The following is a 24,315-nucleotide window of genomic DNA, read 5'->3' as shown; positions in this document are numbered from 1 at the left end:
TAAGGAGAGCACAGAACAATTTTCCTGTGACTTCCTTTGACATTTGACAAAGAAATTATCATGTTGATACAGACTTAGTTCATTCTTTTAAACTACTCCCTAGAATTCCCTGGTCTGGATATATCACAATTTCATCAGTATTCCCAAACTAAGATATTTAGATTGTCATGAATTTTTATTACTATAAACAAGGCTGCAGCAAACATGTTTGTATGTTCATCTTTGTACCCCTGGGCTAACATTTCTGCAGAACAGATTATTAAAAATGGCATTGTTAAAAGCATTTTTCACAGAACTAAAACAAATACTACTAAAATTTGTATGGAACTATCAAAGAACCTGAATAGCCAAAGTAACCTTGAGAAAGAATGACACAGCTGGAGGTATCACAATACCGGATTTGAAGATATACTACAAAGCTGTAGTAATCAAAAAGTATGGTATTGGCATAAAAATAGACACATTGATTAATGGAACAGAATAGATAGCCCAGAAATAACCCAACAGTTGTATGGCCAATTAATCTACAAAGGAGGCAAGAATATACAAAGGAAAAAAAAAAAGGCAGTCTCTTCAATAAATGGTTCTGGGGAAACTGATCAGCTACATGCAAACAAATGAAATTGGGCCACTTTCTTACAGCATACACAAAAAATAAACTTAAAATGAATTAAAGACCTAAATGTGAGACAAGAAACCATAAATCCCTTAAAAGAAAACATAGGCAATAATTTTCTTTGACATCGGCCTTAGCAATATTTTTCTAAATATGCCTCTTCAGGCAAGCAAAACAAAGACAAAAATAAACTATTGGGACTAGACCAAAATAAAGAATTTTTTGCACAGCAAGGAAAATGATCAACCAAACAATATGGTAACCTATTGAATAGGAGAAGATATTTGCAAATTATATATCTGATGAGGGGTTAATATCCAAAATATCATAAGAACTTACACAGCTCCACACCAAAAAAACCCCACAAATAATCCAGTTAAAAATGTGCAAAGGACCAATTAGACATCTTTTCAAAGAAGACTTACAGATAGCCAACAGATACATGAAGATACTCAATACCACTAATCATCAAGGAAACACAAATCAAAGCCACTATAATACCCCATTTTACCTGGCAGAATGGTTAGCACCAAAAAGACAAGAAATACATGTTGGTGAGGATGTGGATAAAAAGGAACACTCATGCACTGTTAGTGGGAATGTAAATTGGTGCAGTCACTGTAGAAAACAATATGGAGGTTCCTCAAAAAATTAAAAATAGAAATAGCAAATGATACAGTTATGCCATTACCCAAAGAAAATGGAAACACTAATTCAAAAAGGTATATATACCCTTATGTTTATCACATTATTTATATAATTTATATATATTATTTATAACCATTATTTATAGCCAAGATATGAAAACAATCCAAGTGTCCTTTGATAGATGGATAAAGAAGGTGTCGTATGCACACATACACACACACACACACACAACCATTTATGTATATATACACAATGGAATGCCATTCACTCACCAAAAAATAAATAATGAATAATGTTTTTCTGAAAATAAATAAATTGAAAAAAAAATGATGAGATCTTGCCATTTGTACCAACACGAATGAACCTAGAGGGCATTCATTATACTAACAGAAATAAGTCAGAGAGACAAATATCATGTGATTTCACCTATAGATGAAATCTAAAAAGCAAAACATGAATAAACAAATGAGCAAGCAAACATAAAGAAGAATCTTATAAATTATAAGTCTTATAAATACAGAGAAAAAACTGATGATTGCCAGAGTAGGAGTAAGGGATGGGCAAAATGGGTGAAGGACAGGGTGACATACGGGCTTACAGGTATGGAAAGAAAAAGTCATGGGGATGTAAGGCATATCATACGGAATATAGCCAATGGTATTGTATTAGTGTTGTATGGTGACAGACAGTTGCAACTCTGGTGGGGAGCATAGCATAACAGAGAGGTTCACCAAATCACTATGCTGTACACCTGAGCTCATGGGATATTGTGTGTCAACTACTCTACAATAAAAAAAGAAAAAGTGGAATTGCTTGGTTTAACATTATGCTGGATAAAATGTTATCAATGCCATCAGATCATCACCTAAATACAGTGTACCAATTCATATCCCTGTCAACAAAAAGAGATAAATTCCTATTTTTTGGTGTTTTTCAATAGCTGATAGTTAAACCCATTTAATTTTTTTCTAAGCTACCATGTGATACTATTTCACTGCTGTTTTGAAAATGACAACTTGAGTTTTGTATCCTTCTGATAGAAGGTATTACATTTTTCAAGTAAGAGCTTTTTTAAAACTCATATCTACATGAGACCTGATATTATACATTTCACTGATGAGAAAAAATTGAAAAGGAGATAATTTTCTGAGATAACACCTTCAGAAAATGATACAGTGGGGGATCAAACCCATGCAGCCAGGTTCCAGATCTTGCTCTTTATTTTTTTTTTTAAGAATTTATTTATTTATTTGGCAGACAAAGATCACAAGTAGGCAGAGAGAGAGGGGGAAGCAGCCTCCCTGCTGAGCAGAGAGCCCGATGCAGGGCTCCATTCCAGGACCCTGGGTTCATGACCTGAGCTGAAGGCAGAGGCTTTAACCCACTGAGCCACCCAGACGCCCCAAGATCTTGTTCTTTAATTCATCGTACTACAGTGCTCCCTCTGGTAAACAGGAAAATGTGGATTTCCATCATTAATGAAAAAGTGCATTTACTTTTATATATTTCTCTTTTAATGATCTATTCCCATATCCTGCATATTTCTTTTTACTACCAGGTTACTGCCTAAATTTTGTTTAATTGCATTTATATATAAAGGTCATATTTTTTTTCTTTCTTTCCCTTTCATCTTTTACTTTGTTTATAATATTTGTAGGGGTGCCCAGGTAGCTCAGTCAGTTAAGTGGCTGACTCGGTTTTGGCTCAGGTTATGATCTCAGGGTCATGAGATCATGAGATCAAGCCCTGAGTAGGGCTACATGCTAAGAGTAGAGTCCATCTGGAATCCTCCCCTCACCCTCTGCAGCTTCCCCAAATCATATGTGCATTCATTCTTGCTCTATGTATCTCAAATAAATAAATGAAATCTTAAAAAAATATGTAAACAAATTCTTTCTTTTCCTTGATGACTCCTAGATTTTGTGTCTTATAGAATAAGAAATTACCAGCCTAAGCTTTTCAAAAATTTTTTGTTTGATTTCATGATTAGTCTTGTCATAACTAATTCTTCTATTATTACTCTTTGGATTTTATGCAAGGTAGAATCTAACTATGTTCCTACATGGATATTCAATACTCCAACTACTTTCATTTTTTTTTCCCAATTTATTTATTTTCAGAAAAACAGTATTCATTATTTTTTCACCACACCCAGTGCTCCATGCAAGCTGTGCCCTCTATAATACCCACCACCTGGTACCCCAACCTCCCACCCCCCCGCCACTTCAAACCCCTCAGACTGTTTTTCAGAGTCCATAGTCTCTCATGGTTCACCTCCCCTTCCAATTTACCCAAATTCCCTACTCCTCTCTAACGCCCCTTGTCCTCCATGCTATTGGTTATGCTCCACAAATGAGTGAAACCATATGATAATTGACTCTCTCTGCTTGACTGATTTCACTCAGCATAATCTCTTCCAGTCCCGTCCATGTTGCTACAAAAGTTGGATATTCGTCCTTTCTGATGGAGGCATAATACTCCATAGTGTATATGGACCACATCTTCCTTATCCATTCATCCATTGAAGGGCATCTTGGTTCTTTCCATAGTTTGGCTACTGTGGCCATTGCTGCTATAAACATTGGGGTACAGATGGCCCTTCTTTTCACGACATCTGTATCTTTGGGGTAAATACCCAGGAGTGCAATTGCAGGGGCATAGAGAACTACTTTCATTTAATTTTATTGATTTCCCCTCAATTTTAAAATGGTACCTTTATCACATCCAAGTTCCCTTTTGTGCTTAAGTCTATTTCTCAAGAAGGAAACAAGTATTTTAATTACTCTTCCTTTAAAAAAATAACCATTTTCAATAACTTTCAGTGTAGTTTTGCCTATTGACCTTCAATTTTCTCTTCTAAATTTTGGTTAAGATTGGACTGAAACACACATTAATTGGCCGAGATTAACATTTACAATGCCATTAACTGTAATAGCCAATCTCTATTGACTTAGAATCATTTTATGATTTTCAGTAAAGTTCTACACTTTTATTCATACCTTATACACTTGTTATTAAGTTTATCCCTAGATACTTTGTAGCACTATTACTATTGTTGTAAGAAATGTTTTCCTTATATTTCTGTATTAGGTACTACTAGCATGTAAGAAAGCTATTGACTTCAAAATAATACATTTATTTCCCTGATGATCATCATCATCATATTGAGCATCTCTTCATGTGTCTGTTAGCCATCTATAAATGTCTTCTTTAGAAAAATGTCTATTCATGTTTTCTGCCCATGGTGAGTAGGGTGATGGTTATTAAAGAAGACACTTGTGATGAGCACTGGGTATTGTATGTAAGTGATGAATCTTTAAATTCTACACCTGCAACTAAGATTACATTGCATGTTAACTAACTGGAATTTAAATTTTTAAAAAGTGACACTTTTATATCTAGTGATATTATTGAACTCTTTTATCAATTCTATGAGCTTCTGGGTTGATTCTCTGGGATTTTTCTATGTAGAAAGTCACTATTTTTATAATAATTCTACTCAACTTACCTTTGGACCATTCCACATTGAAATATGATTTTTCCTTATTTTTTAAATCTGTTACATTTCTTAAATTAATAATAAATTTAAACGTATACACCATTATCTGGTTTCCGTGCAATGAAAATTGAGTGAGAATCTGAATAATCATCTGATACATTTGATCAATGTATAAAATTAAACTCTTTTCTACAGTTCATAATTCTTTCTTTCTCATAATATACTGGTTCTTAAAAAGCCCACGTATTGTATGAACGATTGTTCCAGCTTTACACTTCACCTTACTATGTGGTCCATAGAGAATGAAAAAAAAATAGGAGAAAACATAATACAAGTTATATAACATCAATATTTCATCATTATCAATATGGTCCTAAAATTAATAATGCCCTACTCCCAGCACCACAGGTGCAACAAGGTAAAGGAAAAATTAATTAGCCAAGCAATAATTCTCCATTAGTAAGAGCCAGGGATAGAGAAAAACTATTTAGAGCGATGAGAGCAGGTGGACAACAAATGAATAGCGGGAAAAGAGGCATTCAGAAAAGACAGTACAAAAGCTCAGTGTAAATTGCTATTGCAATAACTAATTTCTCTGAAAAACAAAGCTGGAAAAAATAGAAATGGGCACATAGACAGCTAACTGCAAAGGAAAATATCAGTATTGTATATATCTTAGGCTTCCAGCATACCTGATTTCAGCTGTACATGATTACTGAAATAAGTTCATATGAATTCAGTCAAAGCCATCATTGCAAAGATATCTCAATGAACGGATGCCTTGTTCTGGAGAACACATGTAATTTTGTACATAAGTCACAGAGTAAATTGAAGATTTGACAATTTTTAAGGTGGATAAATTAAATGCAAACGGCGAAAACATAAAGCAGAAACAGAAATCTCTTCTGGAGTCTAAACTACTCAGTTTGGTTGCCTGCCTTTTGCACACCCACTAGATAGCTGCCGGGTCCCTGACAGACTACGCTGTGAAAACAAACATGGGGAGGATCAGAACTTCTATCACAATATTTTTTTTCAATTTATTTATTTTCAGAAAAACAGTATTCATTATTTTTTCACCACACCCAGTGCTCCATGCAAGCTGTGCCCTCTATAATACCCATCACCTGGTACCCCAACCTCCCCCCCCCGCCACTTCAAACCCCTCAGATTGTTTTTCAGAGTCCATAGTCTCTCATGGTTCACCTCCCCTTCCAATTTACCCAAAAGCACATACCCTCCCCAATGTCCATACAATTTTTTTGAAGAACCAAAGAATATGTTCCAATTTTTTTTAAATGTTAAGAACAATGCTTTAGTATATGTCCTACTTCAGTAAGTGTAACAATGACTCTTTTATCAATAGGAAAAAAAAATTATGTCTTAGCATGGAAGTAAGGAAAACCAAGGCATAACTTCCTGATAATATATGCACAAAATGGCTGGCCTACTCTTGGGAAATAGTTCCTTCCAGGGTAACACGGTAGAAAGCAGTAATGTATCCAGCCACGGATATACTTTTCTAAATGCTAATATTTCAGAGTGCCCAAAAATATTAATGAAGAAGGGAGAAACCTACATATATGTGTGTGTGTGTGTGTGTGTGTGTGTGTAACATTTTCCTTTTTTTAGTGTAATTTTCTTTTATGTAACATATTTCATGTCTCAAAGAATTTTCAGCAACACTGGACCAAATGTAATCATAATCTAATCTGACGGGACTTTGTCAAATTATTTGTGAAGTTACACAGTGTTTTTTCATAAGATAAAATTTCCGTTTGATAAAATTATTACACTATGTTGTATATTACTGTTGTATTATTGTGAAACCAGAACCTATGCTTTAATGAAATGTAATTTTATAAAAAGAGAAAACAAAGTCTTAGAAATAAGTACCATTAGTCTGAACACTATATGACCATTATTCTTTGAAATAATAACTAACATAGATAAAACATTATGTGCCAGAAACTCTTCTTAGGGCTCACATAGATCAAGTCATTTAATCCTCCCAACAAATTGCTATACAGAGAGACTGTATTTCCCAAGTTCATGAAGCTGGTGGTAGTAGAGCTAGAATTTGAACTCAAATAATTATGTGAACTAACTAGAAAAGTCACACAAGAAAAACAGGGAAACATACTATAATAGATGAGAAAATGAATTCCAGAGTAGTGATGTAGCAATAGGTATCTTACATCAAAGAGGTATTAAGAAAAATAATCTCTCCAGCTTTTTATCTAAATTCTTCTCTAATATATATTCCCAGTGTACAGACATCTAGTGTGGATGTATATCTGTGTGTGTGTGTGTGTGTGCGTGTGTGTGTACTTGTTGCATGTTACCCTATGACATACATCCAAATAGGTCAAATAATCCAGTTAGAAAGTTTATTTATAGATATTTATAATTTGTAGATTGTATTTTTACTATGATTTTTTGGTTAACAAGTCACAAGAAAATAACTCTAAGGTAATAAACTAAGTGAAGGTAAGTATTTATAAATATGAATTATGTCGTGTTGAACCAGGGATTCTTAAAAATCTTGAATTTCACTAACATATATTATTTTCTTATTTGTATTTCTACATCCAGCACAAAATGAAATGGTGCATGGCAGGAATGGCATAATGTAATCACCATAACCATATCAAATAATTAAGCAAAGTCTTATGAATTTGATATCTCTAAACAATTATAACAAGTGGTTTAATTTTCATAAATGTAACATAGCCCCTGGGGGCACTGACTTTACTTTCAGCAATGCTCAGGTATTAAAACCGAAGGCATTTTTTTACTATATATGTTCTTATTTGTTTATGTCCACATTATTCTGGGAAATTTTTAAGGAACATATTTAAACTGTATCTTTTAATATGGAAGCAACACAAATGTTAATTAAGGAGTGGATAAAGAAGATGCGGCATACACACACACACACACACACAAACACACAATGGAATATTATTCAGCATCAAAAGAGAATGAAATATTGCCTTTTGCAAGTACATGCGTGGAGCTAGAGAGTGTAATGTGAAACAAAATAAGTCAGTCAGGGAAAGACAAATACCATATGATTTCACTCACATGTGTAATATAAGAAACCAAACAAATGAGGAAAGGAAAAAGAGAGAGGGGTAAATTAAGAAACAGACAATTAGCCTTAAGAAAAAACTGATGGGGGTACTTGGGTGGCTCAGTCAGTTAAACCTCTGACTTAGGCTCAGGTCATGATCTCTGGGTCCTGGGATCCCTTCCTACATCAGGTTCCCCACTCAGAGAAGAGTCTGTTTCTCCCTCTCCTTCTACCCCCTCCCTGCTCTCACACACTCTCTCTTTCTCTCTCTCTCTCTTTCAAATAAGCAAAATCTTTGGGGAAAAAAGAAAAAAGAAGAAACTGATCATTACCAGAGGAGAGGTGGGTGGGGGAATGAATGAAACAGGTGATAGGGGTAAAGGGTGCACTGGGTGTTGTATAGAAGTGTTGAATCACTATATTGTATCCCTGAAACTAAACTACACTATATGTTAACTAGAATTAAAATAAAAACTTAAAATTAATCAATTAACTAATTATATCTTCTAAAAAGAACCTACATTCAGGGAGACCATTCTTCTTCATGAAGAAGATTCATGGTCAAACTGATTTGATTCTGAATCAAATCTTTGCTGCTTCTCAGCACTGATCGAAACAGAGCTCCAATTAACTTTTTGCCACTTCACACATGGTTAGCAATGAAAGAAACAGTACAAAAATGTAAAGGTCAAAAATAAACATTTTCACGGGAGTAGATGATTTTTCATATTTTACCCTAAAACTAGCAAGGCTCAAGTTTGCTTGTGTTCCTACCAAATATTCTAGTTATCACTGCAACCTACCCACAATATCTAATCCAAATTAAAAGACATATATTCACTCAAAATATCCAAAAAAGTCATATGGGGTAAAGAAATATAAAGCCTCATGAGAAAATACCAAATGTGTCCTTCTGATTCATCAAAATGTTCCTAATCTCCTCAATACCATTACTGGAAAAAATAAGCATATGTTTGAATACAGACTAGATGAAGAATATTTGTCTTTTTTCTATTGGTAAGTTAAATTATCCATTAAATGAGAACAAAGTAGTCTAATATCCATGAATTTTTAAGAGATTTTATAAAATATGTAAAATACAAACAAGATAATTTTTCCATTAAGGAAACATGTACTAAAAAATAGTACTGAATTGGAGCCAGACCACACAACATGCACTATAGCTTTGGATGATTCACTTAACATTTTTAAAGACTTGTTGGCCAGAGCGGAAAAATGCTGGGGCACACTGACACAGAGTTGTCCCAGTGGAAGGCAGACAAGTACTTGTCTGAGATCTTAGAAAAATAAAGTTAAAGCAAAAATAAGTTTAAACAGAAAAATTAAGTACTAAGCACAGTGTCTGACAAATGGCAAAAACCTAAAAAACATAAATGGGTTTTAATTTGGCTATTGCTTTGTCATTGTTGTTTTGTTGCTGACACCCAGATAACTTGAACAACCTCTCTAAATTTAGAGATTCAATTATGGGATTTTCCTTGCAACATTCGAGAGCACACAATTCTATACGAATAGGACTTAATAACTCTGCTTACATTAGAATAAGAAATAACTGAAATTTTAGGGCAACAGCAATTTTTTTCCTTAATTTCCCAAACAAGGGTCCTAAAAATGTCTTCTACTATATTAAAACATTTGTTTTCTGTATTCTTTTTTTTTAAAGATTTTATTTATTTATTTGACAGACAGAGATCATAAGTAGGCAGAGAGAAAGGAGGAAGCAGGCTCCCTGCTGAGCAGAGAGCCCGATGCGGGGCTCAATCCCAGGACCCTGGGATCATGACCTGAGCCTAAGGCAGTGGCTTAACCACTGAGCCACCCAGGCACCCCATTTTGTTTCCTGTATTCTTACAGCTCACTGTGTTGGCTATCATTTTCAGCAATCTGGGTAGCTCAATAGTCTTAAAAATTCTCCTTTTCCCCCTAATATAACATTATCTGTGCAGAGCTGAGTCCACGAGAAAGAAAACTCACAAAAATAGTAGTGAGAAAAGATGGAGCACTGAGCCCTGGCTGCCCTCAGGATAATTATTTGTCAGGGTTACTTAAAACTTCTATTTAATGGCTCATTAGGGAAATGAAAAATGCTTTGGATCTTCCCCCAGATGAGAACATGGGATAAAGTAGGGGATGGTTGGCTGGCAAAAGGATGAAACAGGGAAATTTCTTTTACCGGGCTTTGCTCTCAGTAGAAAAACAATGTCTCCCTGTGAACTCACGACCACAGCCTACACAACCCAAAAGTTCTTAGTTTCAGTTTACATTTGGGAAAACCCATCACTGAATATTAATGTAAAGTCATTCTGGATTGACCTCCAATGTAAGCAAAAGCAAATAAACAATGCAGAAAAGAAATTTAAAAAAAAAAGGCAAATAAACATATATACTCCCTTAAAAAAAAAAAATGTAGTCCAATCCAGGAGGACTGGAATTCCAACAGAAAAATGGCACTAAATATGAGCTCAAAATTGGAGAAAAAAAAAAAAAGAAAGGAAGGAAGGAAGGAAGAAAAAGAATAGATATGTAAGAATAAAAGCAATCAGTACAGGCACAAACAGACACACACACACACACACCACCAAAATTACATTTTATAAGTGCAAGATAAAATAATTAACTATCAGAGCACCTGGGTGGCTCAGTGGGTTAAGCCTCTGCCTTTGGCTCAGGTCATGATCCCAGGGTCCTGGGATCAAGTCCTACATTTGGCTCTCTGCTCAGCGGGGAGCCTGCTTCCTTTCCACTCTCTGTCCACCTCTCTGCCTACTTGTGATCTCTGTCTGTCAAATAAATAAATAAAAATCTTTAAAAAAAATAATAATAATAATTAACTATCTAAAAAATAAATGAAAGAAAATATTTCAAATATGAACAAAAAGACACTGTAGAAGTTATATTTGAAAGAAAAATTATATCTATCACAATAAATAAGACTATTAAGGTTAAAAATCCAAGGTAAGAATTAGGCATCATATTAGATCAACCTGGAAGAAAATTAGCCAATTAGAAGTTTTACCAAGATTCACCTAGAATTATCTAAACAAGCAAAGAGATAACGCAAAACAGCTCATTGGAATTGTTAGAGAATAGAGAGGATGGGAGAAGACCATATTAAGAAGCTGGTAATTTTTTTTTTTAGAATTTATGAAAATATATATTTATCCCTGTTCAATAAATTGACTTCCACAAAAGTTACTGAAGTTACAGTATATCAAAGAAAGGAGATGAATGAGAGGAAGAAACAGAAAAGAAAGATTTGCTATAAAAGAACATAAATTATAATGATAGCACATGTCTCAACCACAACAAAGAAACCTGAAAGATAGTAGAATAAGATTTTCAAAATAAGTACAGAAAAGAAATTTCAACCTGGAATCCCATTGGTTATTTGCAAACAGAAAAATGTTTGTTAAATTATTATGCAACCACCAAAAGAATAAAAATAGTTGTACCTAAGAATAAAATCGAATAAAATATGTGTATAAAAATTATGGACTTTACTGAAAGATCATAAAGAAGACTTATATAAAGATTTGCATTTTCATCAATAAGAGGACTCAATATCATAAATATGTCAAATTTCAAAACAATCTATAATAAAAGTTAACTTTTATTAAGCATGAACTGTGTACATGACACTATTCTAACTTGTTTAGCTCTCCATCACCAAAAACTTAAGTACCACAGTTTTTCAACACTTTGATAACTGATGAAATCAGAGTAGTGAAATAAACTGACCAAAATCAAAGAAAAAGGAAATCCAATAAAAATTGAGATAGATATTTTCATGAAACTTGGCAAGCTAACTCGAAATTTTATATTGAAAAGAGACAGGTGGAGAAGAGCAGAAACATTTTTAATTATTATTGGACCAATAGATCAGTAAAAGAACTTAGAAACAGGCCCATTTAAATATTTGGAAAATTAGTGGAATAGAAGTGATATAGTAGCGAAATGGAGAAAGAATAGGTTCTTCAGTCAGAAGCTTCTCAGACAGTTGATTAACCACAGGGAAAACATAAGCTTTATTGCACACACACAGAAAAAACTTTATGTGGGCTAAAGGAAGAAAAGTAAAAATTAAAGCTTTTAAGAATAGATGAAACTATAGGGCCATATCTTTATAAAGTGAATAGAGGGAAAAAAATTTCTTAAACAAGACACAAGAAGCAAAAATGATAAGGGAATATATTAATAAAGTCAACTGCTTTAGGAGTTTTTGTAAAAATGTATTTGAAAGGTATCACAAAGAAAATTAAAAGGCAGTGGTGCCTGGGTGCCTCAGTCGGTTGAGTGTCAACTCTTGGCTTAGGTCAGGTTACGATCTCAGGGTGGTTGAGCCCCGCATCGGGCTTTGAGATCAGCAAGGAGACTGCTTGGGATTCTCTCTCTCCTGGCCCTCCCCAAACCCCCATGCTCTCTCTGTCTCTCTCTTTAAAATAAATAAATAAATCTTAAAAAAAAAAAAAAACAACCAAAAAAAAAACAGCCAAGGTACTTGCCACCAGTATAAGTGAATGTGGATTAAAACCCTGGTTATCTAAAGAACTACAAATCACTAAGAAAAGAAAAAGTAACCCAATATAAAATTATGAATGACAAGAAAAGATATTGCATTTTAAAAAGGACAAAAAAGGCAAACCCCCAAACCCCAAAATTTAAAATGCTCAACCACACTGAAAATCAGGCAATACTCATTACGACCAACTGAGTTAACTTGATGTATCTATAAATTGGCAAAAGTGACAAGTCTGATGATGCCAAGAATTGAGGAAATATAAAAACCAGAACTCAACATAGGTATGTACACTAATAAAGTCACTTTAAACAGTAATTGGACAAGATCCTGAAGGTTAAAGAACACACCAGCAATAATTTCTTTTTCAGGCATTTGCCCTGGAGTATACACACCAGGGGACAAATAAAATGTTTATGGCCACTTTGCTTGTATTACCAAAACAATGAAAACATCCTTCAAAACGCCGTCACACACTGTGGTATACCCAATGGAACAGCACACAGCAGTGACAATGAGTATTTTCAATTTTTTATTTCATTATTTCTATCTAGAACTACAAGTATTAATCTCAAAACATACTCTTGAGTATGAAAAAAGCAGGTTACGGGAGATGGATAATTTGTTTACAGAAAGGTAAAAGAAACTATGCTCTTTTTAAAAAGTAAACATATAAGTGGTAAAAATATAGTGAATTTTATAGAAATGAGAGACATCAAATTTGAGACATCGACTGGGAGGGCATAGACAACAGTGCAGGAGGCTCGAGGATTTCAACCTTCTTAGTCATGTTTTATAGTCTTTGCTGGGTGCTGTGTATCAAGACATCTGCTATAATGGGCTGTATAACTTTTTATACATCTGATATATTTAGTAACATGATTTAAGTGGGTAACAGATGCTTTGGAGATCAGGACTTATTAAAAAAAAAAACTGGTTAAAGTCACTGAGGATCAGGTGAGGAACAGAAAAAACATCACATCAAATGTAAACCTACTAAAGTCAATGCTGGGAGCTTAAGGTCACTTGCAGTGTCCTAATTAGTGGTTTTGGTTTTTTTTTTCATTCTCAATAAAGTAACAACCAAGCTATCTTAAGAAATAAATACTGACTAGTTAATTAAGTGCACTAGCTGGCCCAGTTCTCCTTCTCATGCAACATCAAATTCTCTCAAATCTGTGCTTCAGAAGAATCATAAATTATGTCCTGGCAAGTGCTTCTGGGTCACTCCATTTATAAACAGTTAAACTGGTAAGTGTTGAAGCACTTTTGTGTTAGAAAAATCCAAGAGTCACTTTTCTGCAGAAATCTCCATGTTTTTTATTAAATATAAGTGTGTCATACTGATGCCACAATATTAAAAACTCTCCAGCATCATCCAAAAATGTTTATTGTAAGAAACTAGGTTATTAATTATTAATTAATGACAACTCAAAAACTTTCACCTTTGGAGAAGGCTTTCATATCTCCGATTTCATTTCTCTGTTCAGTATCTCTTTGACCTTATGCTAGAATCTCAGGGTAATAATATAAACCTTAGTCCCTCTAAGGGACTAAGGGACTTATTTTACAGGTAAAGATTTGACTGATTTTCCTTAAAAATACTGATGTGAGTGTCTTAATTTACTGCAAGAAGTACACTCATTTCTAATAATTTTAAAATCAGAGGCAAAAAGTGAATAATATGAGGCTAAATTAGCTAAATGTAAATTAGCTAAATCTGTGAAATGAAAGTCACAAAATCAGGAAATTTTAGAAACACTGCTCAGCATTAAAGACATTAGGAAGGTTTATTTCCACATATAATCAAACTGGCCAAGATGGAATAGACACAGCTCCTAGACATATAATGCCAGTGGTTCAGATGGATTTTTGCACCAAAAGATATTAAGAATTAATTTAATTTAGTTTGATTAGCATGTATAGTTCCGTATTATAAATAACTAATACTTAGAAACAGCACATTAATAATAAGTTCCTTTGTGGTATTTATTACATTCACTATGAGCCTAACATTTCAGGCCTCAGGTTATTCAGGGAGGAGATTTGCCTCTGCTCCTAGAAAGACAGAACACCATTTTCCCCTCAGCCATGACTTTACAAACTTTATTTTGCTGTCATCACTACAATGTGCATAAACAAAATTAAGTCAAAACAGTATTCCATTTGAGTGGTTCTTAACAACAGTTTGGAGGAGATCTTGGGATCATAGGAGAATTTTTTGCATGGAAAGGAAGAAATCTAGTTTGTAGATATTTCAATAGTTTAAACGCCCATTCTCACAATGAAAAGCCGAAATATATATATATTTTTTAAATTTTTTGTTGTTTATAAACATATATTTTTATCCCCAGGGGTACAGGTCTGTGAATCGCCAGGTTTACACACTTCACAGCACTCACCAAAGCACATACCCTCCCCAATGTCCATAACACTACCCCCCTTCTCCCAACACCCCTCCTCCCAGCAACCCTCAGTTTGTTTCGTGAGATTAGAGTCACTTATGGTTTGTCTCCTTCCCTATCCCATTTTGTTTCATTGATTCTTCTCCTACCCACTTAAGCCCCCATGTTGCATCACCACTTCCTCATATCAGGGAGATCATATGAAAGTTGTCTTTCTCCGCTTGACTTATTTCGCTAAGCATGATACGCTCTAGTTCCATCCATGTTGTCGCAAATGGCAAGATTTCACTTCTTTTGATGTCTGCATAGTATTCCATTGTGTATATATACTACATCTTCTTTATCCATTCATCTGTTGATGGACATCTAGGTTCTTTCCATAGTTTGGCTATTGTGGACATTGCTGCTATAAACATTCGGGTGCACGTGCCCCTTTGGATCACTACATTTGTATCTTTAGGGTAAATACCCAGTAGTGCAATTGCTGGGTCATAGGGTAGTTCTATTTTCAACATTTTGAGGAACCTCCATGCTGTTTTCCAGAGTGGTTGCACCAGCTTGCATTCCCACCAACAGTGTAGGAGGGTTCCCCTTTCTCCGCATCCTCGCCAGCATCTGTCATTTCCTGACTTGTTGATTTTAGCCATTCTGACTGGTGTGAGGTGATATCTCATTGTGGTTTTGATTTGTATTTCCCTGATGCCGAGTGATATGGAGCATTTTTTCATGTGTCTGTTGGCCATCTGGATGTCTTCTTTGCAGAAACGTCTGTTCATGTCCTCTGCCCATTTCTTGATTGGATTATTTGTTCTTTGGGTGTTGAGTTTGTTAAGTTCTTTATAGATTTTGGACACTAGTCCTTTATCTGATATGTCGTTTGCAAATATCTTCTCCCATTCTGTCAGTTGTCTTTTGGTTTTGTTAACTGTTTCCTTTGCTGTGCAAAAGCTTTTGATTTTGATGAAATCCCAAAAGTTCATTTTTGCCTTTACTTCCCTTGCCTTTGGCGATGTTCCTAGGAAGATGTTGCTGCGGCTGAGGTCGAAGAGGTTGCTGCCTGTGTTCTCCTCAAGGATTTTGATGGATTCCTTTCTCACATTGAGGTCCTTCATCCATTTTGAGTCTATTTTTGTGTGTGGTGTAAGGAAATGGTCCAATTTCATTTTTCTGCATGTGGCTGTCTAATTTTCCCTACACCATTTATTAAAGAGGCTGTCTTTTTTCCATTGGACCTTCTTTCCTGCTTTGTCAAAGATTAGTTGACCATAGAGTTGAGGGTCTATTTCTGGGCTCTCTATTCTGTTCCATTGATCTATGTGTCTATTTTTGTGCCAGTACCATGCTGTCTTGATGATGACAGCTTTGTAATAGAGCTTGAAGTCCGGAATTGTGATGCCACCAACTTTGTCTTTCTCTTTCAATATCCCTTTGGCTATTCGAGGTCTTTTCTGGTTCCATATAAATTTTAAAATTATTTATTCCATTTCTCTGAAAAAGATGGTTGGTACTTTGATAGGAATTGCATTAAATGTGTAGATTGCTTTAGGTAGCATAGACATTTTCACAATATTTATTCTTCCAATCCAGGAGCATGGAACATTTTTCCATTTCTTTGTGTCTTCCTCAATTTCTTCCATGAGTACTTTATAGTTTTCTGAGTATAGATTCTGTGCCTCTTTGGTTAGGTCTATTCCTAGGTATCTTATGGTTTGGGATGCAATTGTAAATGGGATTGACTCCTTAATTTCTCTTTCTTCTGTCTTGTTGTTGGTGTAGAGAAATGCAACTGATTTCTGTGTATTGATGTTATATCCTGACACTTTACTGAATTCCTGTACAAGTTCTAGCAGTTTTGGAGTGGGGTCTTTTGGGTTTTCCACCTAGAGTGTCATATCATCTGCGAAGAGTGATAATTTGACTTCTTCTCTGCCGATTTGGATGCCTTTAATTTCCTTTTGTTGTCTGATTGCTGAGGCTAGGACTTCTAGGTGATAATGGACATCCCTGCCGTGTTCCTGACCTTAGTGGAAAAGCTTTCAGTTTTTTTCCATTGAGAATGATATTTGCGGTGGGTTTTTCATAGATGGCTTTGATGATATTGAGGTATGTGCCCTCTATCCCTAGAAAAGCCTAAATATTTTTTAAAACACTGGTCTCTCTAAGGTATTTCCCTGACATACATTTATTTATTTGTTTATTTATTTACTTATTTACTTATTATTGTGCTACATTAGTCACCATAAAATACATCAGTAGCTTTTGATGCAGTGTTCCAAGATTCATTGTTTATGTACCACACCCAGTGTTCCATGCAATATGTTCCCTCCTTAATACCCGCCACGAGGCTCACCCATAACTTAACATATATTTAAAATTATGAAAGACTTGGGGCGCCTGGGTGGCTCAGTGGGTTAAAGCCTCTGCCTTCGGCTCAGCTCATGATCCCAGAGTCCTGGGATCCAGCCCCGCGTCCGACTCTCCGCTCGGCGGAGAGCCTGCTTCCTCGTCTCTCTCTCTGCCTGCCTCTCTGCCTACTTGTGATCTCTGTCTGTCAAATAAATAAAATAAAATCTTTAAAAAAAATTATGAAAGACTTTAGGGGCACCTGCGTGGCTCAGTCATTAGGCATCTGCCTTCAGTTCAGTCATAATCCCAGGGTCCTGGGATCAACCCCGCATCAGGTTCCCTGCTCAGCAGGAAGCCTGCTTCTCCCCTGCCTTCCTCTACTTGCTCTCTCTCTTTCTGTGTCAAATAAGTAAATAAAATCTTTTAAAAAAGAAAGTTATAAAGACGATTGCATCAAGCAAACTAGAAGTGAATAAAGTAGTTGTCCCAGCATGTTTTTTGACCTTTTTGTGAAATCAGTCCATTCTCTTTTGAGTCTCAATTCATACATATTCTGGGCCCAGGCCACCGTAGTGATTGAAGCTGAGTGTTCTACACAGGCATATGAAGTGATAATCTTGTTTGGGATTTTTGTAAATTTTCAGTTACATATTTTGTAGAGGAAGCAGTCTCTATTCCAATAATAAAAGTACTGCTACTACAATGGTACAGAGTAAAGGCACATCATCCTCATTCCCTTTCCCTGGCCCAAAGGACAAACCCCTGCTACCTACTTTGTCTTTTTAATCTGTCTTTTTTGTAATTAGCTTGAACTGAAATGTACAGAGGCAGTTCAAAATGAATTTTCTATGAAAATAAACAGGCTGAGAAGGCTACTCAACAGCAAACATGTAGCATGTGTAATCAAAAAGGAAAGACAGACCCAAGTACCCAAAAGGCAGAGTCAAGCATAACAGAAAGCAATGAATTAAGGAAGTCCTCAGGAAGCAGGATGACCCAATAAAGAACATTCCAGACCCCTGGAGCATATACCAGCTCGATTTTAGCAATGCTACAGAGTAGTAACTTCTTTGTACCTTTTGTTCATCCAATTATTGAGTTATGGGGATTTTCTTGTCCCTCACAAAATTGATGTCAGGTGTGGATACAGAGGAAGAAGAGGGAGAAAATGAAAGTCATCTTTTTAGTTCCAGTTCTCTGGTTAAAGAGAATCTCCACCCAAACAGCTTCTCTCTGTGATGTGATGTAGATGATGATGATGATGTGATGTAGATGATGAGATATGGCCCTGGAGCTTGGTTGGATGGGACTGAGGGTTTTGGAAGAGGGTGAATGTATTTTGTACATGAATCATTGGAGCCTGAGGGCAGACTGGAAGAGACTGTTTATACCAATGAATCCAAATAAATCACACCTCCCGTTACTTATGCTCATGCGTGGTTTCCTCCTTCCATCACTTGGGTATGGCCTTTGCCTTGCTTTGATCAGTAGGCTGTGTGCGAAGATAGTGCACGTGCTTGCACACAGAGGCTTGTCATCCTAGAACGTTGTGCCAAGACTGTGTGTGAAGAAGTATAGCTTTATTGAAGTAATACTTCTCTGGAGCATTTACAAACTGACATGTCATTTTTAAAAACAACACAAAGTAAACTGTTGTGGGGTCCAAGCAGAGGTGGAAAGGAGTGATGGCACAAACACTGGAGCCAGAAGGAACGGTTTTCTTTCACATCGGACCCAAGAGGCAAGTCCCCAGGTGGCCAGGTCTCCAGGCCATCTCCCTGTTTTCCAGATTTCCTTTGGTTTGCCAATTTCCCTTTTATAATTACCAGGAAGAAATCCCAACGGCCCCGGCCACTTGTGGTGGCTGCTGGTTTGCTTTGTGGTCCCCTCAATAGTGTAGGGGACACTTCCTGCCTCAGGACCTGGCCTCAGTCCCACTGTCACCTTTCTAAAGCTGACCATGTCCCACCTCAGGTAGGGCTTCCCTCAGCAGTGGCAGAGGTGGGCCGGAGTGGGGAGGTACAGGGGCGGTTGAGCCAGAAAATTCTGTCAGTACTCTTGTTTGGTTCATGGTATAAATTCTTATCCTCTCTTAAAGAATTTCAATAAAGCATTTCAAACACACACACACACACACACACACACACACACACACACATCCCAGAACAGAGATCCAGTCATTCCATTTATGCCAACTGAGCTCACTAACAGAACACATACTTCTAGGTGAACCTGGGCAAGACAAGGTGAAGAAAATCACTTCCCACCTATACAATCATGAAAACAAAGCAGTTGTTGTTTTAAGCCATTGATTTTTTTAGGGGCAGGTAGGTGGCAATATATAATCAATACAAACACCTCTTCCTTATCACTACTATTTATTGTTGAACATTGTCCAAGACGCTCAGAAATTTTCCTGAGGTTGCTTTGGACACTACTTCCTATTTACATTTTTTCTATTTTCATTCTAAGGGATATCAGTAAGCTCTCTCTCTCTCTCTTTTTTTTTTTTCTGTTTAACTCACAAGCTTTATAGTTCCTTGACATGTTAATAATAAAAGCATTCGTCTTCCAAATGCTTTGCTTTTTGTAACCATGGCCATATCTTCAGCCAAACAGCAATCCAAATATTCTATTTATTTATGTGCACAAAAGTTTTTAAGAATAAAGGAGAACAAACAACACACCAATGATATAAATCATATCAGATGACTTCTAGAGATGTCACTGTTCTAATCCTAAATACATTTGATGTAACGTAAGAGAACATTTTATGGTAAGACAAACTTGGATTAAAAAGACATGCTTGAAAAGAAAGAAATTAGTAACTATGGTGATGGATATTAACTATACTTGTTATGGCAATCATTTTGCAATGTATACAAATAATGAAGTACTGTGTTGCAAACCAGAAATTAACATATTTTATATGTCAATCATTCCTCAATTTTTAAAAAAGATACTATTAAAAATTTAGGCACAAAAAAAGTATGTGCTTTTCTCAAACTGCATAAAAAAGGCAGAAGTTCCAGAAGAAGCTCTGAGTCATATAATTTCTAAATAAATTTAAATTTAAGCTAAAAAGAAAAAAGCCAGTTTTGGCATTTTGTAAAAAAGTAAATTTTAATTATCTCATGTATAAATAATGAAGACTATAAGGACTCAATAGCAAGATGATATTACTCTTATCCTTATTCATATAATTAAATCATCCAATCTTATTTTAGAAATGTAATTGAATAAAAAAAGAAATGTGCTTGAATAAATAAGCAAGTTAATACATAACTTTTCAGCCCTATCCTTCTCTTTGTAAATGAGTTTCTATTTAAACGTAAGGATGGTCATATAAAAAGACAGGTTGAGTTCAAATGCGAAATTCTGACTTGATGAAAGTAGGACGTAATTTGGTGCTTAAAAACCTGTATTTGGTGTCTGACTTTATGAATTATCATATATCAGATATATTATCACTATCTGATATTGATCTTTTGCCCTCCCTGTACCTTCCTGATTCCTTATTTGTAAATACAATTAGCTACATCACAGTGTTCTTATGAAATCTAAGTATGAAAAATAACAAAATATATTAAAATAAAAACTCACAGACAGGGTGCCTGGGTTGCTCAGTTGGTTAAGTGACTGTCTTCAAGCTCAGGTCATGATCCCAGGGTACTGGGATCGAGCCCTACATCGGGCTCCCTGCTCAGCAGGAAGCCTGCTTCTCCCTCTCCCACTACCCTGCCTTTGTTCTCTCTCTCTCTGTCAAATACATAAATAAAATCTTTAATTTTCAGATAACAAAATTAAGACCTCCAAAAAGCATTCCTTCTAGGACGAAAAAGCAGTTTTGCAATACAGAACAAAGGAACCTCCTAGGGCTAGCCAGTTTTAAATCGTCTATGTTCCTCTATTCTAATATATTTAGGTCTCATTAAAATGAATCAAATACTTCTTTTCTGAAGTGAGAGAGTTTATTAGTGTTTGAGAATAAATATACCTCCTGGAAATGAAAGGCTTGTTTTAAAGTGTATCCTCCAAAAGAAAAATAAATTGCAGTTCCTATAAAGTACAATATTCTTTCAACCCACCAAAAGAATCACCAGTTCTTCCAATTCCCCCTGCATCAAACTCCCTGTCTTCACTACAGACTACCTCCCATACATGCTCCACGATGAACCTTCATGGTTTCACTGCCCATCTGAGCTCCTTTCTGACTCCAGTCCAAATTCCAAGGCCCAGGCACTTCCATAGAACTTTATGTTACCCTTGACTCTAAGAGTGTCACAGTCTCCTAATCAGTTTACTTGCATGCTTTTCTGGCCAGATTACAAGTTGGAGTCAAGGAATATATATTTCACTTTCTTCATCTCTGATTCTTAACATGAGAAATGGCATAGCATAGTAGTCCAAAAGGTTTAAAAATCTTGAACTGTTAAGTGGAATAATGAGCAAATAAAAGCCATTTATAGTAATCATCAAGGAAAAATATGACCCAATCTCCAACACATTTTAAATTCTTCAAAGATTTTTGACACCAATTGAGCCCTCAAGTTCCACGCCAAAGAGAAACCTGAAAGCACAGCTGTGGAGGCTGTCGGGTGGTGTGTTCTCAGCATGAGCCAGTACCTTGAAGCTAACGGCATATTGCCTTTTGGAGCACAAAACTTCCAGGTGTCTCAAAGAGACTTATTGCATGAAACATGTGCCAAGTTCCTGAAAATGCACAAAGCAAAAGAAGGACGGAAGTACCTTAAATAGTTTACACCCATATAAGTAAGAATATTTCTTCGCAGGGGAAAAAAGCAAGAACCCTGTCTGTGTAAAGCTGCCATCACCATCATCATTGTCGTCGTCATCGTCATCATCATCATCATCAACATGAGTTAAATCTGAGTCTGACAGATAATCAGCTCATGTAGAAAGTATCCTGAGAGAGATAAAGCTCTGATCCTCATGCAGGAAACCCAATATTATACATGAGTTTAAAAGTTATTGACATTGAAGGAGCATTATTTGAATTAATTATGGAAAGAGTTTTTACTTATAAGGGGAATTTTTATCAAGATCACTTTAAACAGAGATTCTTAAGAAGCTACCTTTAATGGGAGAAGTCAGATCTTAATATGAAGAAATTCTGAATTATAAAATATAAAAAAGTGTGGATTAAATTAAAAAGAATTGATGGGCCCACTTTTCAAGATCTTTTTGTATGAGCATAAAGAAGAGCTCAAGAGTATATCGTGCATTATCCATCTTCGTAGAAAAACTGCCTATATTGAATAAAAGTTGTAGATGCCAAAAAATAAATTTCTATATAACTGAAATTTATAAACATATTAAAATGTATATTTCAAAATTCTTAGTTCTATAAATGTATTACAGAAAGTGGAATGACAATTCATGATTTGATATCTGCAGGATAATACACTCATTAAATTCTGATACACCTGGACTTGTATAAATCTACTGCTAAGAAAAGAAAAAAAGAAAAAAAAGCTGAATCTTCATGTCATGCCTCCGAAGATGTTCTAATAGTGATGACAATAAGTAATTCAGACATGAGTCCAGGATTCTACCATCACTTTAGCTCTTTCATTGACTATGAGATCTTGGCCCGGTTATGTAAATCTTTAGGTCATAAATTTTCTTATTTATAAAAAGAATGGTTGTATGTCCACAATAGCCAAACTATGGAAAGAACCTAGATGTCCATCAACAGATGAATGGATAAAGATGAAGTGGTATATATACACAATGGAATACTATGCAGCCATCAAAAGAAATGAAATCTTGCCATTTGCGACAACGTGGATGGAACTAGAGGGTATCATGCTTAGCAAAATAAGTCAAGCAGAGAAAGACAACTATCATATGATCTCCCTGATATGAGGAAGTGGTGATACAACATGGGGGCTTAAGTGGGTAGGAGAAGAATAAATGAAACAAGATGGGATTGGGAGGGAGACAAACCATAAGTGACTCTTAATCTCACAAAACAAACTGAGGGTTGCTGGGGGAAGGGGGGTTGGGAGAAGGGGGGTGGGGCTATGGACATTGGGGAGGGTATGTGCTTTGGTGAGTGCTGTGAAGTGTGTAAACCTGGCGATTCAGAGACCTGTACCTGGGGGATAAAAATATATTATATGTTTATAAAAAATAAAAAAAATTTAAAAAAAGAATGGTTGTTACAGATAATTCCTTAATGCCTTCAAATTCTAACCGATTAAGTTATTGTGTTTGAGCACTGTCTTTGGAAGCAAGCATAGATGAGACTTTAATGAACAGCTACTGAAACTCTACCTACCTTTGACCATAGTTATGACATAAAGATACCTTTGTGCTTCATCTTTTCCTTTCTTCCAGGTGGGGAACCTAATTTTGGGCTGTCTTCCTTGATTTTAAATGTCTTACAAACATTTTTCTTTCATTCACTTTCCATTGTGGCATCAGATTTGATGAGAGTATTGATTCAATGAGAAGAGAAGAGAGAATAGAATCATACTAATTGAACCACCCATAACCACCACTATCATCACTACATTATACATGTATACATTATACATATACATTATATTTGCGTATATGTGTGTGTGTATATATATACATATATGCCTGTATACATATATGATGGATGGGGGTTCACATGGATGCTTCTACTTTTCTAATTCTCTCCAACCCATAGTCATACCTACATTTCCTTAATTGAAAAAGAGAAAAGAACTACTTATGTGGCTATTACATATATTTTTCCCTGGGTTTTAAATTATTTTCTTCTTTTCTAATTTTTTCACAAATCAAATTAAGAAAACATGTACTCTGGTAAAAAAAAAAAAAAAAAAAAAAGGCCCTGAATTTAAAAATTTAAAACTTAATAATATCAAGTGGAATAAAATTTAACTAATAACTAAATACTAAATATGATCTAGTGGACTAACAAATTTGATTATTCACAAAACAAATTATAGTTTTTTTTTTCAGAAAAGAAATTTTTCCTGGAGTATTAGCACTGCCCTCTAGTAATTTAAATACAAGTACTGAGTTCAGTTTAAAATTGCTTTGGCTTGGGACACTTGGATGGCTCAGTCAGTTAAATGTCTACCTTCAGCTGAGGTCATGACCTCAGGGTCCTGGGATAGAGCCCTAGGTTGGGCTTTCTGCTCAACGGGGAGCCTGCTTCTCCCTCTCTCT

The 24,315-nt window shown here is 35.5% G+C and overlaps 1 protein-coding gene across 4 annotated transcripts in view; it reads right to left on the bottom strand.

The window, feature by feature from the left end:
* Positions 1–24,315, bottom strand: part of GRIA2 (glutamate ionotropic receptor AMPA type subunit 2) — a 169,354-nt gene that overhangs the window by 98,046 nt on the left and 46,993 nt on the right. The gene's annotated exons all lie outside the window — the stretch shown is intronic.

The sequence above is a fragment of the Neovison vison genome, chromosome 11 (assembly GCF_020171115.1).
Source record: "Neovison vison isolate M4711 chromosome 11, ASM_NN_V1, whole genome shotgun sequence".
NCBI lineage: Eukaryota > Metazoa > Chordata > Mammalia > Carnivora > Mustelidae > Neogale > Neogale vison.
This window is presented reverse-complemented; position numbering and strand designations above follow the sequence as displayed.